At 38.9% G+C, this 17,833-nt stretch overlaps 3 pseudogenes; 1 reads left to right on the forward strand and 2 right to left on the reverse strand.

Annotated features, from left to right (window-relative positions):
• The first annotated feature begins 943 nt into the window (after window positions 1–943).
• Window positions 944–4,262, forward strand: LOC144251313 (ornithine decarboxylase pseudogene; annotated as a pseudogene).
• Window positions 4,263–4,651: 389 nt separating this feature from the next.
• On the reverse strand, window positions 4,652–12,761 carry LOC144251314 (SNW domain-containing protein 1 pseudogene; annotated as a pseudogene).
• Window positions 12,762–15,907: 3,146 nt separating this feature from the next.
• Window positions 15,908–17,094, reverse strand: LOC144251315 (E3 ubiquitin/ISG15 ligase TRIM25 pseudogene; annotated as a pseudogene).
• Between the last annotated feature and the right edge of the window lie 739 nt (window positions 17,095–17,833).

The following is a 17,833-nucleotide window of genomic DNA, read 5'->3' on the forward strand; positions in this document are numbered from 1 at the left end:
TTGTTTTTTTCCCTTTTGTTAATTTATTTATTCAGTTTGTTGAATATAGAATTGAACTCCAGAAAGATTAAAGGTCAAAAGAAGAAAAATGAGAATACAAAGCCAATCTGTGAATCCAGAAAACATTATAAACACACCAAAATACAAGTTTAATCAACAACCAAGTGTTACCAGAGACATTAATGGGCATGGTACAATGTATTTGAGGCATACTTTAGTTTTTTGAAACTAAAAGATAATAAATCAATCTAAAAAAGATAACAAGCCAATATCTAGAATTGCTAAACATTCTTAGACAGGAACTATAAAAACCACAATAATGACAGCAGAGGTAAGAGGTTGCCATTTAAAAAATCCACAAAGGATGCCAGAAAAGGACAAGGAAATCTAAAGATATGCTTAATTTTCTAGTAACCACCTTGGGCCAGCAACTCTGGCAGGCGGGGAGCCAGGCAGCAGATGTGCAGCGGCGGCGGCGGGAGGCCAAGTCCGGCTCCCCACTCCCGCTCCCTGCAGCAGGGGTAGGCTGTGGCATCTCCTTGGGGCCTGCCGCCCAGGCGCTCTGAGGTGAGCGAGCGGCGGGAGGTGTCCAGCTGTCCGGGCCAGCACCCGTCTGCTCTGCCTGCCAGGGACACTTGAGAGGCGGGGACACGCGGTGGCGGTGGTGGAGCCCTCCATGGCCATGACCTTGGCAAGCCACTTCCCTGGAGCCCAGGTGTCTTGGCAGTGCCAGCTGGGCCGAGGGGACCTTGTGGCACCCACCTGCTCCAAGCCGCGCCGGCTGCGGTCTTGGAGCGTGTTGCTGGCGGGAAGTTCCTGGAGGCCTTTGGCTCCTCCAAGCTCTGTGCCGCCCGTGACAGGTGCAGGAGCTGGGCGCTCCTTCTCCTTGCCGAAGTCTGGGGTTAGGGGGCGGGCAGAACATTTCCACTGCTGGTCCAAGGACATGGGATTTGGAAATCCTGGAGAATTACCTTTGTAAGAAGCTGGGAATAATTTCTTCAAATTTTAAATTTCATCTCTTAGTTTTCCATCTTGTTGCATTTCTGAGGCAAATGGAGAATCCGTGAACGGCTTTACTAATGAAGAGTTCCACTGCCACTTCCTTGACGAAGGCTTTACTGTCAAGGACATTCTGAACCCCAAAATTAATGAGTGTCTTCTTCTGATGATAAGGGTGCCTTTTATGTTGCAGACCTTGGAAACATTCTAAAGAAATATCTAAGATGGTTAAAAGCTCTTCCTCATGTCACCCCCTTTCATGCAGTCAAATGCAATGATAACAGAGCCATAGGGAAGATCTTACCTGCCATTGGGACAGGATTTGACTGTGCTAGCAAGACTGCACAGTGAGAATTACCTATGCAAATCCTTGTAAACAATCTTCTCAAATTAAATGTGCTGCCAGTATTGGAGCCCAAATGATGACTTTTGACTGAGAAGTCGAGTTGATGAAAGTAGCAGGGTGCATCTAAAAAGTTGGTTTTGCAGATCAGCTCTGATGATTCCAAAGCAGTCTGTCACCTCAGGGTTAAATTTGGTGCCACACTCCAAAACCAGCAGACTTCTTTTGGAACTAGCTAAAGAATTAAATATTGATGTCATTGGTGTCAGCTTTCACATGAGGAGTGGGTGCACTGATCCTGAGATCTTAGTTCAGGCAATCTCTGATGCCCACTGTGTCTTTGACATGGGAGCTGAGGTTGGTTTTAGCGTATATATGCTTGATATTGGTAGAGGCTTTCCTGGATGTGAGGATGTGAAGCTTAAGTTTGAAGAGATTACCAGTGTGATCATCCGAGCACTGGACAAATACTCTCTGTTGGATCCTGGAGTGAGGAACATAGCTGAGCCAGGCAGTTATTATGTTGCTTCAACTTTCACTCTTGCAGATAATCTCATTGCCAAAAATCATGTTAAAGGAACAGATAGGCTCTGATGATGAATATGAGTCAAGTAAACAGACCTTTAAGTATTATGTGAATGATGGAGTATTCACAGATCATTTAATTGCATCCTTTATGATCATGCACGTATAAAGCCCTTGCTGCAGAAGAGATCTAAACCAGATGAGAAGTATCATTAATCCAGCATAGGGGACTGACATGTGATAGCCTTGAATGGATTGTCCAGCACTGTGACCTGCCTGAAATGCATGTGGGCAATTAGATGTTTTCTTAAAACATGGGCTCATACACTGTTGCCACTGCTTCTACTTTCAATGGATTCGAGAGGCCAACAATCTATTATGTGATGTCAGGACCAACATGACAATGCATGCAGCAAATCTAGAACTATTGTTTCCCAATAGTGCAGGAGCAGGACATCAGCACTCTGCCTGTGCCTTGTGCTCAGGAAAACAGCATGAAATCTCATTTGGCAGCAGCAGCGTGTGCCTCCACTAGTAGCTATAGATGCCACTCTGTAGATGTTAACTGCAAGGTTAGTTTAAGTCAAGGGATCTGGGGGGGGGACCATGTTACTTAATTACTGCTACATTTGAAATGTCTTTGTAAGTACAGGTTTGGCACAGATGCCAGAAACATGGAAGACTAGAAGGTGGGGTCACACTTATCTGTGTTCCTATGGAAACTATTTGAATATTTGTTTTATATGGATTTTTATTCATTTTTCAAACAAGCTATTAAAGAGGGCCCTCTAAGCTGCCAGCAAGCATTTATAGCTTGTACAATGGTAGAATGGGCCAAAAGCTTAATGTTTTGACCTGTTTTGTACATATGTATCATCTAAGAAAGAAGTTTGGGCAATTATCTGCTTCAGCCACAAACAAATTCAAACAAATTAGAGGGTGTTAAAAGAAAATCCATGTATCATTTTTTTTTCCCTTAGACAACAAAATCAGAATCTCCAAATGTGTTGATAATAAAGGAGCTTTAATCAACCTGATAATCAATATGTTCTCATGTTCTGGGTAAGTTTCCTCTAAGTCCTTTGTTAAGTCCTTTGTTATAGTTTGGATCTGGAATGTTCCCTTAAGGCTCATCTGTTGAAGACTTGGTCCACAACAAAGCAGTATTCAGAGAAAGTGGTTGGATAATGAAGGCTTTGACATCATTGGCTGATTATTCCACCAATAGATTCACAAATTGATGGCATTACTGAAATGAGTTGGAGACCATAGGGAGTAGGGTCTAGTTGGAGTAAGTGGGTCCATGGGAACATGCTTTGGAAGACTGTATCTTGTCCCCAGCAGCTTCTTTGCCCTTTGCTTTCTGGCTTCCATAATGTGAGCAGTTTTCCTTGGTCACACCGTCCACACTATGATATTCTGCCTCATCACAGGCTCAGAAACAATGAAGCCAAGTACCATGATTAAAACTCTGAAATTATAAGACAAAATAAAACTTTTCTCCTGTTTTGGGGTGTTTTTATTAGTGCCTTATGGTTATACATAACAGTGAGGTTCATTGTGACATGTTCATAAATGCATGTAACATAGTTTGTTCTCCTTCAATCCATAGTACTTCCCCCTTCCCTTCCCTCCTTCCTCCTCCTGATCCCCTTCCTAGACTCTATTGGTCTTCTATTTATTTTTTTAATTTATGAATTAAAGTTATATATAAAATTGTGATAGTTAAAATTTTTTTCCTTTTTCTGTGTGTGTATATACACACATGTGTGCACGAGCACACTACTGGCATGGAATCCAGGGCATTGCACATCAGATCTCACATTAATATCACATGCTGTAAGCATTGGTATGTATTTATCCTATAGTATGCTGATTTTAATTCTTTTGGCTAAATAACTAGGAGTGGGATATCTGGATTATAGGGTGAATTCATTTGTGCTCATTTGAGAAATCTCCATACTCATTTCCAAAGTGGTGGTACTAATATGCAGTCCCACCAATAATGTTTGTGTACCTTTCTTCCCACACCATTGTCAGCAATTATCATTAACTCGATGATTGCCATTCTGAGGTGAGATGAAATCTTAGTTTTCTTTTTTTTTTGTACTGGGGATTAAACTTGGGGCACTTGACCACTGAGCCACATCCCCAACCCTATTTTGTATTTTATTTAGAGACCGGGTCTTACTGAGTTACTTAGCACCTTGCTTTTGCTGAGGCTGCTTTGAACTTGCAATCTTCCTGTCTCAGCCTCCCAAGTCACTGGTTTTACAGGCATGTGCCACTGCACCAGGGAGCTCTTAGTGTAGTTTGATTTTGCTAAAAATGTTGAACATTTTTTCCATATGTTTTTTGTTCATTTGTTTTTCTTCTTTAGAAAATATCTAATTAGATCTTTTTGTCCATGTTTTAGTGGGTTTTCAAAAACATTTTATTTATTTATTGGTGTTAAGTGTTTTGAGGTTTTTTTTTGTTTTGGGGTCTAAATGTTTTTATTTGAAACAAACAGTTGTACTAAGCAAGACCTTACTTTCCCCACTCCAAACTAAAATATCACAATAGCTGCAAAATTCATTAGGTAAGCACAGCCTTCTCATCGTGGTTGGGGTAACCTATTTATAAGCAGTTGTTCTTATGTAAAATATTAACCCAGACTACTAGTATCATACAAAATGGTCTTAATACTGTGTGGGGGCAGTATGTTCTGTAAGAATTGAAAGGTAGAAGAAGCACAAACACAACCCATTGTTTAAAAAAGCTAAATAATTCAAAGTAAAATTTTCAATCCTCACAGCCACCATGCTGTTTGGCTTCTTCCAAAAACTTGTCAAAACCCAAAGGATTTTCTTCCAACTGAACTGGTCTTCTCAGCCTCTCTAAGGTTTAAACCAGAAAACTTGTCAGGAACAAATCTGTTGGTCTTTATTCTGGTTTCTAGGTCATTACCAAACATGTTCTTGTCCAGATTTTTACTGAGCCTATAAATACTCTGGGCCATATCTTTACCACCTCTCCAGGCTTCATCATAAACATTGTAAATTTCATTCTCTGCACCTAGGAATCCACTGTCCATACCCTTGGATTGGCTGAAAAGCTTTTTGTTATAATGCACTTCATTAGAATTCCAAGGACTAGGTACACCAAGTACTGATATTTCTATTCTCATTTCTCTGCAGCTTTGACCTCTTATCAGAAGCTGCCCTAAGAATATTTCTCTTATTGTCTATCATGACAGATTTCATCTCTCTCATGTGCCTAACTATCCTCTTTTTTCCACACAGGTCTTGATCCTGCTCTTCTCTCTCTGGTTTTTGGGGCCATTTAAAAAAAAAAAGTTTTCCTTCATATTTCTCCTTTTTTATTTTTTGAGCTATCTTTTGCAACTTGTGCATCCATTTCCACAGCTTCATGAACCTTCCGATCAGCAACGTTGAGCACTTTGGCCAGTTTGGCAAAATTCTCTGTTATGTTTACTGTCCAAAGTCCTCTTCCATCAGCAGCTAGACATTTATCAAATGAAATTTTATAATCCTTTGCATTTTTCCAGTTGGAAGTACAAGGAGGAATCTGCCACTCTTGTTGTTCCTTCACAGTAACCTTTTGACTAGGAGAATGCATGACAGGTGTAGGAAGAATGCAAGACAGGTGTAGGGAATTTTCTTATTAATCTTGAATCTTGAAGGTACCATTGGATCATTCTGCATTTCTATCATTCAAATAACCATCTGTTTAGCTCCAGAGTTGAAAGCTACTCCCTGCTGAGATGGTGTGTAGGGGATGTCCTGAGCAGGAGCCAGTTTATCAGCTGCTGGTATTAGCATGGCTGCGGCAAACTTTTTGCTTACTGATTTCTCTAAGGCTACCCTTGACTTTTCTGTTATCTCTTTAATAGCTTCTTCAGCAGGTCTTTTCTGGATCATCTATATTCATAACCTTCTTTGGAACCAGGTCAGTGAATTTGCTATAAATGACCTTGTCTTTTGACTGTCATTTTTGAGCAATTGCATTATATTTAATTTTTCCTCAGGATCCACCTGAATGGCCAGTGCATTTGACATTTTTTCCCTTTGGTCTCATATCCAATGGATACTGCACCACATGGATCTCAGGAAAAGAACTTCCATTTCCAAAATTCTCTAACAACTGAGATATCCATCCTTTTCAGTACCTGTTTCCAGGTGGGGCTTCTCTTTGGGAGGAGACCAGTGAAGTCTGCCATGACCTCCGAGATCTTGTTTTTTCTTCAGCCTCAAGCTGCTCTTGAGACAGCTGAGTAGGTGCCCATAAAAAGCTGAGCTTTGGGCAGGCGGGAGTGCCCTCTCCACCTGATGCTTCAGGGAAGAACACAGGACACTAGGCCAAGCCATGGCTCTTGGCCACAAAGACCCTCAGGGAAGACCCCAGCTTCAGTGAGGCCTAGTTCCCACAGCGGGCAGCCGGAAGATGTAGCCATGATCTCAGCCCACGTTGTTTGGAGTTCCAGGCCAGTTCACCGCCTGGGGTGTGTGGAAAAAGAAAAAGAAAAATGAGGTTACTCAAAGACCCTCCCCCATATGCAGGACCCGAATCCTTTTCAGTTTTTATATACTCTGGATATTAACCCCCTGTCAGAAGAGTGACTGGCAAAGATTTTCTCCCATTCTGTACACTCTTTCTTTACACTCTTAATGAATTCATTTGCTGAGCCATGGTGTATTCTTCGCTGAAGCATCCGGTGGGTTAGAGGGCGCTCCCTTTGCTGTGCAGAAGCTTTTAAATTCAATGACACTGCACATTGATACTTGTTTTTATCTCTTGAGCTTTAGGAGTCTTATTAAGGATATTGAACCAATATTGCATCCTTTGGATGAATCCAACTTAATCATGGTGTACAATCTTCTTAATGTGTTTTTAAACATGGTTTTCTAATGTTTTACTAGTATTTTTGCAATCAGGGATCTTGGTATGTATTTTTCTTTCCTTGAACCTATTTTTTCTTCTAGGAGTTTTAATGCTCCTGGTCTAATTCCTATGTTTTTTTTTTTTTTTAATCCACTTGGAGTTGATTTTTGTGGAGCAGGAGGCATAGGGATCTAGTTTCATTTTTCTACAAATAGATACATAGTTTTCCCATCACCATTTGTTAAAAGAGTTTTGTTTTTTTCCAATGTATGTTTTTGGCAACTTGGTCAAATGATGACTGTGTTTATGTCTGGTGTGTTTGTCTATGTGTCCTCTAGTCTATTCCATTGATCTTTGTATTTATTTCATTTTTTTTGTGGGGATACCAGAGATGAAATTCAGGGGCACTGAACCACAAGCCACATCCCCAGCCCTATTTTGTATTATAATTAAAGACAAGGTCTTACTGAGTTGCTTAGGGCCTGGCTTTTGCTGAGGCTGGCTTTGAACTCCCCATCCTTCTGCCACAGCCTCCTAAAATGCTGGGATTATAGGAGTATGCCACCCCTCCCAGCTTAATCTTCATATTTATTTTTATGCCAACACTGATTTTGTAATTATACTTCTGTAATATAATTTGAGATCAGTTATTGTGATGCCTCCAACCTTGCTTTTGTTGCCCAGGATCGCTTTGGCTATTCTGAGTCTTTTATTCTTGCATAAAAATTTTAGAACACTTTTTTCTGGTTCTGTAAGGATTAACATTGGTATTTGATATGTATCTCTAGATTGCTTTTGGTGATACGGTCTTTTTGATTATTTTATTTTTACCTACCCTAAAACATGTTCAGTTTTTACATCTTCTAAGGTTTTCTTTAATTTATTTCTTCAGTATTTTATAATTTTCATTGTAGAGGTATTTTACCATTTTCATTGTAGAGGTATTTTACTTTGTTACATTTATTCATAAGTATTTTTTTGAGGCTACAGTGAATGAAGTAGTTTCCTTGTTTTTTTTTTTAATATTTATTTTTTAGTTTTCGGTGGACACAACATCTTTATTTTATTTTTATGTGGTGCTAAGGATCGAACCCAGCGCTCCACGCATGCCAGATGAGCGTGTTACTGCTTGAGCCACCTCCTCAGCCCAGTTTCCTTGATTTTTTTCTGGGTAGGTTCATCATTGACACATAGGAAAGATATTGATTTTTTTGTATGTTAATCCTGCTGATTTGCTGAACTTGTTGATCAGATGTAGACATCTTTCTGGTGTGGGGGGGAAATATATATATATATTTGCAGGGGGGCTGTCCTCTGTGTATAGGACCATGTCACCAGCAAACAGAAATAGTTTGACTTCTTCATTTCCTATTTGCATCCCTTTAATTTTCTTCTCTTGCCTCATTGCTCTGGCTAGAATTTTAAGAACCATGATGAATAGGAGTGGTGAGAGTGGACATCCTTGTCTTGTTCCTGATTTTAGAGGAAAAGCTTTCAGTTTTTAAATTAGCTTTGGATTTGTCATATATAGACTTTATGATATTTAGGTAATTTCCTTCTATCCCTAATTTCTTCAATGCTTTTTACATAACTGGGTGGTGAATTTTGCCAAAGGCTTTTTCTGCATCTGTAGAGATGATTGTGCAATTTTTGTTCTTGAGTCTATGTGATGAATTACATTGATTTATGTATATTGAACCAATATTGCATCCTTTGGATGAATCTAACTTAATCATGGTATATAATCTTCTTAATGTGTTTTGAACATGGTTTGCTAATGTTTTACTAGTATTTTTCCACGTATGTTCATCAGGGATCTTGGTCTGTATTTTTCTTTCCTTGATGTGTGTTTTTGTGCTTTTGGTATCAGGATGATACTGCCTTCATAATATGAGTTTGAAAGTATTCTTGTTTTTTATTACATATAAGAATATGAGGAGAATTGACATTAGTTATTTAAGAGTCTGATAGAACTCAGGTGGACTTTTCTTTGTTCAATAACTTTTAATTGCTGCTTTAATCACATTGCTTGCTATTGATCTGTTTATATTTCCTATATCTCTTTGGTTCAATTTGAGAAGGACATATGTGTCTAGAAATTTGTAAATATTTTCTAGATCTTCCAATTTATTGAATATAAGTTTTGAAAATAGACCTTAAAGGTCCTCTGAATTTTAGACATATCTGTGGTGATCTCTCTTTTTTATCTCTAATTTTGTTGATTTGCATCTTTTCTTTCTTTCAGGTAAATTGGCTAGAGGTTTATTAATCTTATTTATCTTTTCAAAGAACCAATTCTTTAGTCCATTGATCCTCTGTATTTTTTAAATTCTCTATTTCATTGATTTTGGCTCTGATTTTTATTATTTTCTGTCTTCCATTGGTTTTGGTATTAGTTTGTTCCAATATTTCTAGGACTTTAACATGTAGCATTAGATTGTTCATTTAGGATCATTCTGATTTTTTTGTGTGTGCTGTTATTGTGTATGTGTACATGTGTGTATGTATATAGGCACTTAATGCTAAATGTTCTCTTAAAACTGCCTTCATAGTGTCACAGAGATTTTAGTATGTTGTACCTCTATTTTTGTTTGATTCTAGATTTTATTTATTTCTGATCTCATTTTTCTATGACCCATTCATTTAAAAGATAATCGTTAAATACCCATGTTTTTATGTGGTTTCTATACTTTTTCCCCGATATTGAGTTCGAATTTCATTTCATTATGACCTGATAAGGTACCAAGGACAATATAATTTTTTTTTTTGTTTCTATCAAGACTTGCTTATTGACCTCAAATATGGCCTATTTTGGGAAAAAATACCACGAGTTCCTGAGGAACAAAAATTCAGCTGTTGTTGGATGAAATATTATATAGACATATTTTGCATTCATTTGATTTATAGTATTGTATAAATCACAATTGTATGCATTGATTTTATGTCTGGATGACCTATCTATTGTAGGAGGGGTATATTCAAATCACCCAGTATCATTGCACTGGGGTCTGACTGGACTTGTACTCAAGAAGTGTTTGTTTCATGAATTAAGTGCATCAACACTTGGGGCATAAATACTTCTTATCATTATATCTTCTTTTTTGATCATTCCTTTTAACATTTTATAGTGACTTTCCTCATCTCTTCTGATTAATTTTTGCTTAAAATCTATTTTATGAGCTATGCGAAAAACTATTCCTGCTTGTTTTTGGATTTCATTTGAATTGATTATATTTTTTTCATTTTTTACTTTAAGTCTTAAATATATTGGTATTTAATATGAGTATCTTACAAACAGCATATGTTGCTTTTGGTTTTCCAATACTTTCTGCCAGTCAGACCATATATATCCAGAATTATTGTGAGATGCCTACTGTTCTGAGACATTTTGTTTCATAGATTTAATTTATTCATAATTTTTACATATTTAATTGCTCTTTTGGAGAGTTTCAACCATTTGAGAGCTCTGGTATTTGTTTTTGAGTTCTTTGTATAATATTTCTTTGGTTTAGTGATCATGAAATATTTTAATTTATAGTTCCTTCTTTAAGTTGATTTATCATGTATTTTGTCATAGTAACAAAAGCTGACTAATAAATCTTTCAACTTGCTTGGACTTCTGAAGGTGCGGAAGGCTAATTAGTTTCCTCCTATTAAATATCCTAATATGTTCATTTTATTATTCTTATTTTTTCTCTGCCCCAAATTTCTTATACTTTTGTACATATTTTGGGTATTGACCACAGCCTACCAGATGAAGAAAATGAAACTGAATGTGGTGGTTACATTATATATATATAATAAATATATAATAATTATCTTTATAATATATATATATATATATATATAATTGGTTATTATAATTAAAGTTATATGACAAATAACTTTAAAAGCATTTTAACAACCAAACACTACCATACATAGGGCCTTGATAATGAAGGTCATCTCACTGAGTGACTCTTTTTAAACAATCTCAGCTTCATTTATTCTGCACAGTAGCAATATGCCATATGATGGCATTATACTGTGGTAACCTTATATTAATGTTCCACTTTCTCTCCTCTGTTTTGCTTTTTAATGGCAATCTTGCATTTTTATATTGCACTAAGCCAACAGACTGTATGGTAGCTAATGACATGTGTTTCTGCTGTCAAAACATATTATATGAAGTCTTCCAGAATTTGAATGTGAAGTCTTAGTTAGCAAATATTTTGCCAATGCTAAAGTATATGTATGCTCATAGATGAAAAAAAGTTATTCTATTATAAAGAATATAAACATCATAATGCAGACAACCCATTAAATGCTCTTGCAATGAGAATCTTTTTAAACCTTCTAGTTACACTTTATTTGAATTTCTAATTCCCAGTCTCTGCCACCACATCTTGTCTGCTAATGAATCTGTAACCATAATGCTAAGGCCAGATGTAATTCTACATTTGTGATGGATGAATCTCAAAGGGCAAGTTAAAATATTTTTCCAACTTCCCTGAGTCTTTTCCTGGAATTCAGCTTCAGCTGGGCAGATTTCTCTGGTCACTCTACTGTGCTAACAATCTCACAGTGTGTGAAATGACACCTGCTGAAGATGACTGGTAGTGCAGGCAATATGAAGTACATCAAAGAATGTGTTCTCTTTTGTTCAAATCATAATCTCTATTCCAAAGAGATTGATTTTAACATTAGAATAAAGTTAGTCTTCTGTCTGGGCTTGTTCTTAACACATGGTTCTTCATCATGCAAGTGAGAGCATAGGACTGTTTCACCAAAAACTTAACTATTGATTAAACACCTCTGTCCTGGAGAGAAGCCTTATTTCCTCTATTGATTTGTAATGGCAGAAATGGAGTTTCAGATCTAATACTGCTTAAGTGGCACATAAATGTTACTTTGCCTGTTAGCTACGACTCTTTTTTCAAGAAAAGCAGTTTGCTAATTAAATTCTCATTAATGATTTTGTTAAGAAATAATTTCCCACTTCTATGTTCTTTATCTTCTTGATGCTCTCTAATTCAAAATTTTTATCTTCTTTTTAACTTTTCATCTTCATCATCCTTCAATGTTTTCATAATAGATTCTACTTCTCCATCCATGGAGTTTATATTATTGGTTTTTCTTCTTTCCATCTTGAAAATTCTCTTAATCATTATCTGACCTTGGTAGTACTAAGCACAGAAAGGCATTTTTAGTAGAGAAAAATGGGTACAATACTGTACTAAAAAGATAGACAATCATCACTGAGAGTCTCTCAAACCCCTTTCTTTTAACACATACTATAGTTGTGTTGGTTAAATTGGAAGAATTTTGAAAGCCATCAGACCATCAATGCAGATATGTCCATATGAAATTCACCACTCTGCACTATTTGATGGACTCTTCTCTGTCACACTTCAGCAGCATCCTGAGTTTGTTCCCCGATCCATCATCCCAGATCCATGAACCTCTGGTCACCATTCACCATCAGCCAATGAAAAGCACTGATGGGAAGTGCTATGGGCTATGGTCACACTTCTGTGAGACATCCCTGCCTCAAAGGCCATTCAGCAATTTCTTTTTGTGTGCCATTTATTCCAAGATGAGGTGATTTTAACTTGAAATTTGAATACCATTCTTTTTCTATGAACCTTGGAAGGACCACAAATAGTCTCTGAGAAAACACTTATCATTCATCCAATTGTGAACATGGCCCTTGAAAGACCATTCCTACTCAGAAAATAGTTCTTCATGGGTCCCTGTACATTCTTTTATAATGTTCAAGTTACATAGAGATAAGATGTATTCTTTGTTCAGTTAGAGCACCAGCATGAAGGTGTGGCACTGAGCCCTACTATAAGAATATAAAGGCAAACATTATGTGGGCTAAGCCTCAAGGATGCCTTATCTATACTCAGGCCAGATGTTTATTCATACATACATGTCACCTACGTCAGAGTGCTTCAGAGTGATTGATTCAACTTGTACCTGCAGGCTGCTGTTTCATGGCTCCAAAGAGAATGGCTATGACCTGCATGGCAGTTAATTCCAAAACTGGTGAGGGCCGATGGATAAGAAAAGACAAACAGACACATGTAGAGAGAAAACTAAGACCAGGTGGATTATTATGTGCTGATGGAGGTATAATGACCCAGAGCTAGCTCAGGACATTCATTAAATAGATTTTAATATAAAAATAATTTTTTTTGTGTAAAAGTTTCTTCAAAGCATGCAAGATGAAGGACAAAGTTCTGGGTTATTCCAATTATAATTATCAACTTGCACTCATAATTCACAGCAGCTAGTGTCTGAATTCAGGGTCAAGACCAATAGTGCCATGGCATGCATCGGACCTCCTTTCAGAAGGGTGTCATCATAGCAACTGGGCAGTCTAGCAATTTTGCACAAGGAGTTTGCAGCACAGTTGCACTCCTGTGGTCTGCCAGTCAGAGACTGTGATTCAAATCACCACTCCTGATATATAGTTATAATACTGAAATACTTCTATAGTGGTTGATGGAGAGTCCTGAATGATCCATCCCCTATTGCTGGCCTCCCCCTGACTCTCTTCTGTCATGATCTATATAGTTCCATGTTCTCCTTGCAGCTAAAGCCTTCTGGGTCAACTCTAGCCCTACAGGTGGGCTCCATTCTCATCACCTGCAGTCTATGCCATTCTTTGGTTAAGTTTCTGAATAGAAAACATTCTTGGAGATCCTGTTTTTATTTAAATTTTTGACATTTTGGAGTTCCTCAGAATTTGGACATTATAATTTAGATTTTTGGAACTAATACACTAAATATTATTTATTTTGACTACTAATGTTTTGAACCCCTTGAATTTTGTACTTGGTCTTCATTTTCTTCACTCTGGAACTCTCCCATCTGTATCCTCACTAGCATTCAGTTTCAAGTTGGATAGTGCTAACTGATGTCATCAAAAGGATTAAGATAATGAGAGTGGTGTTAGTTACTTCTGGACACAGTGACAGACTCGTGTGGGATATCAGCCAGGGTTTGTTATGAGAAAATGAAAGAGTCCACTTTCTCTGGTTAGAACTCTCTGTCGAAAGGTGTGTGTATTAGGCAGCTTGGGTTGCCATAGCAGAATACCATGACAAGGTGGCTTGAACAACAAACATTTATTAAATGTTCTGGAAACTGTGAGACTGAGATCCAGATGTCATTAGAGTGGGATTCTTCTAAGAATTTTCTCCTTGGATTATAGATGGCTATCTTCTCCTTGTGTCTCCATATGATCTCCTTCTGTATATGTGTGTCTGTGTCCTCTTCTTTATATATGTTTTATTATTATTGTAATTTATTAGTTGTACCAATTAATAGACTTCATTGAGCCATTTCCACAGGTGCACTGATCACGTGCACTCTCCCCTTTACCCTCTCTCACCCTCTCCTCTGTCACCCTGTACTGTTCCTGGTCCATAGTGGTCCCTATTCTACTTTTAGGACATTTTTAAAATCCCCCTGGTTTTTGAATTTGAGGAAAAATAGGCTATGTGTGCCTTAACTGTGTCTGACTTATTTCACTTAACTCCATTTCTTTGAGTTCCATCAATTTTCCTATGAATGACGATTGTATTATTCTTTATAGCTGAATAAGACTCCTTTGTGTGTGTGTGTGTGTGTGTGTGTGTATACTTTTTAATTTGTGAATATTTTGAGAGGCATCTAGGCTGATTCCATATTCCCACTGTAAATAGTGCCACAATAAACATGGGCATTCAGGTATCATTTTGTATGCTGACTTTATTTACTTTTGATAAATATCCAGCAGTGGTATACCTTGATAGTATGGTAGTTCTATTTTTAGATTTCTGAAAAACCTCCATATGTTTTCTACAGAGGTTGTACTCATTTACATTCTTACCATCAGTGTAAAAGGGTTCCTTTTATTCTACATCCTCACCAGCATTTGTAATTTTTTAAAATTATTTTTTATAATAGCCATTGCAGTTGGGGTAAAATGAAATCTCATTGTCGTTCTTATTTGTATTTTCCCGATGGCTAAAAATGTGGAACATTTTTTCATTTATTTACTGGCCATTTGTATTTCTTCTTTTGAGAAGTATATCAAGGTCACTTTTTCCGATTTTTATTGTGTTTACATATTTATTGGTTGTTGAGTTTATGAGTTTTTAAAAGTATATTCTGTATATTATTTCTCTGTCAAATGAATAGCTGAAAAATATTTTCTCTCACTCTCTAAGTTGTCTTTTCACTCTGTTTATTATACCCTTCACTGTGCAGAGGCTTTTAAATTTGATCCATTCCTCATTGTTGGTGAGCAGGTGGTACTAGTGCCTCCCTTCCCCTAAGAAATTCAGGTCCCTGTGGACCTGGAGTCCATGATGAGGAGGAGCATCCCCCATGCAGAGGGGCTGAAGGTGGGGTCTCTGTCTATCATTCCTTCTGAACACAGGTGATGAGGGGATGTGGGTGCCCCTCTATAAAAGTTGCCAATGACATTATCTTGTTAAAACCACATAACACAGAGTGTCCTTGTGCTTAAAAAGCTTCCTTCCAAGAACCTACAGGCTAAGATGCAGGACTAGGGAGCAAGGAGTGTTGAGAGCCACAGCCAAATGGGCCCCAGCAAACTTCCAGCTGCCAGCAAACTTCCAGCTGCCAGCTGATGATTGGCTCCCAGCAGCCCCAGCAAACTTCTAGCTGCCAGCTGATTGGCTCCTCTGCGGTGATGCTCATTGGGTTGTTTCCCTGCCCTTTCAGACCATGGAGCTGCTCATTGGGGGACTTTTTTTTGGCTCCGCCCATGCGACCCAGCCAATCGGCCTCAAGAGCAGGAGGAGTTGGGGGGTTGAGAGGCTTGTGGGGACCCGGTGGTGGCAGTTGGGCTCTGAGGGAATTCCTGAAGAGCTCTGTGTGGTATGGCGTGTGTTCTAAAAATAAAGTTCGTTTCTGCTTGATAAGTGGCTGGTGAACTGTGCCTAGCCAGACTGCAGCAAAGGAGGACATGGTGGCCTAGAGTTGTGCTCCTCAAAGGAGGGCTTCATCTGCCAATTGACCAGTAAAACTAATGGCAAATGATCAGACCTGCAAGAAATGAGCCATGTCTGTGAGGACTTTGGAAACTCACTTATTATCCTGCCACTAGCAAGGAACCTTGCCCTGAGGTTTGCAGAAAGCCCTTTGGCTTAGAGGTTTTCATTTGTAACAAATACTGAGCAGTCTCTTTTGTGTGTGTGTGATCAGCTTGTGGTCTTGCTCCACCTTGGGGACATAGTCTGGCTTTGTTGAGACTTTTTGCAATTTTGATGCTCTCTCTAGATACTTGAACTTGTCACCTTTCACCAAGCTCTCCATTTCTGCCTTCAGAGTCTGGATCTCTCTTTTATTCTTGAGGAGAATCTGGTAAATGGAGTTAAACTCGTTGATGATCCTCTTCTCGTCTTCCTTTATCTTGCGTATAGAGTTCCCCTCATAGGCATCAATGAGAACGTTCATTTACATGTATTCCTGTCTCAGCTGTTCCATCTTCCTGTCTGCAGCCTTCCACAAGCTCTGCTACCTGGTTCTTATGTCCTCCAGTGCTCTTGATGCCCATTGATACAACTGTACGTGATGGTTAGTTTATGTTTCAGTTTATTTTCCAGATGGGGCAGGTCAGTATCAGGGACACCAGAGAGGAGGCCTTGTGCTCCACCAGGAAAATGTGGCAGATACACTGGGCATATCTGGGGCAAAATAAGTCCCGCAGGCAGTTGTACTGAGAGCTTTTGGAGTGCAGCAGGTTTCCAAATGGCAGCTGCAACAGATGGTCTTGGAAGGCAGGGCTCTCTCGGGATGTGGCAGCAAGTGCTCCTGATAGAAGGAGGCCATGCACACTAAGCAGGTCTTCAGGGTCTCCTCCACCTTCAGACAGTGGTCACAGACCACCGGGTGTCCGGTCTGGGGGCCACCAGGGGAGCGTGGTGTCCAGTTAATGGTGGGTGCCTGCTCCAGCGCGGCCTGTAGAAACTGGTTCACCAGGGCGCATAGTGTCGTGTTCTTCTGCTCCGGGAACTCTGGGGAGACAGCATGTTACTTGGGCTCTGGTATGGCTTGCCCTGAAAGGACCACGTATCGTTCAGGCAACACCTGCAAAAGTTGTGGCCATATGGGGTGGTGGCCGGCTCCATGAAGTGCTCCAGGCAGACGGAGAATGACAGCTTCTCACCAGCAGGAACAGCTCCACAATGGCACCGGACTCCTAGGCCGGAGACCAACACACGACCATCCCCAGGCTGCTGAGGACATTGTATCCTGTTGTACTCAAAGTTTAAATACTCATACACTGCTGTCCTGGCACATCCAGTGGTTTTATTATGGTAGGCATAAAACCTACAAGCCATCTAACTGGAGATTGATCCCAGGGGAGTGTTTTACCATTGACCACATCCGCAATCCTTTTCATTTTTATATTGTATTTTTTTTATTAGAGTCTTGCTAAGTTACTTCTGCTCTCTAAGTTGCTGAGGCTGGCTTTGAACATATGATCCTCCTGCCTCTGCGTTCTGACTTGTTAACATAGGCATGCACCACTATGCCCGGATCATCTAAGTAACTTGAAGTTGTGAAACTGAAATCTGAACAGAAATCAAGATCCATTTTGACGAATTGTAGAAGATAGTGTTTATGTCTAAACTCAAGGATTTAGTCACTGTGTGGAGATTTGAAAATATGAGCAAAATGGGGCTAATGCTTAAACTAAGTGTGTCTTAAACATGTCTCCCAGAGTGGCTTCTGTATATGGTGACCAGTAACCTAGCTTGTTATACAAATTGTAAACCAGTCTAAGGTTAGGAATGCACTTTTAACAAAGCAACTAAAACTCCGTCAATCACAGCAACTCAGCTTCAGACTATCACAAGCTCTCGACTGATCTGACTATTAGCATATAGGTCAGAAATGCTGACTGCACCCAATCAGAGTGTTTCCATATGGCACTTTCTTTTCTCTGGCAGTGAGTGTAATCTGCTGAGGTCGTCTTTGGTCCCAAGTGCAACCTTGTGCTAGATCCTTTTTGTTTTCTTTCCTTAGGTAAGTTTTGCTAAATTAAGTGTTCTCAATTTTTCTTAAAACAATTCCCAT

This window comes from Urocitellus parryii, assembly GCF_045843805.1.
Source record: "Urocitellus parryii isolate mUroPar1 chromosome 13 unlocalized genomic scaffold, mUroPar1.hap1 SUPER_13_unloc_10, whole genome shotgun sequence".
Lineage (NCBI taxonomy): Eukaryota > Metazoa > Chordata > Mammalia > Rodentia > Sciuridae > Urocitellus > Urocitellus parryii.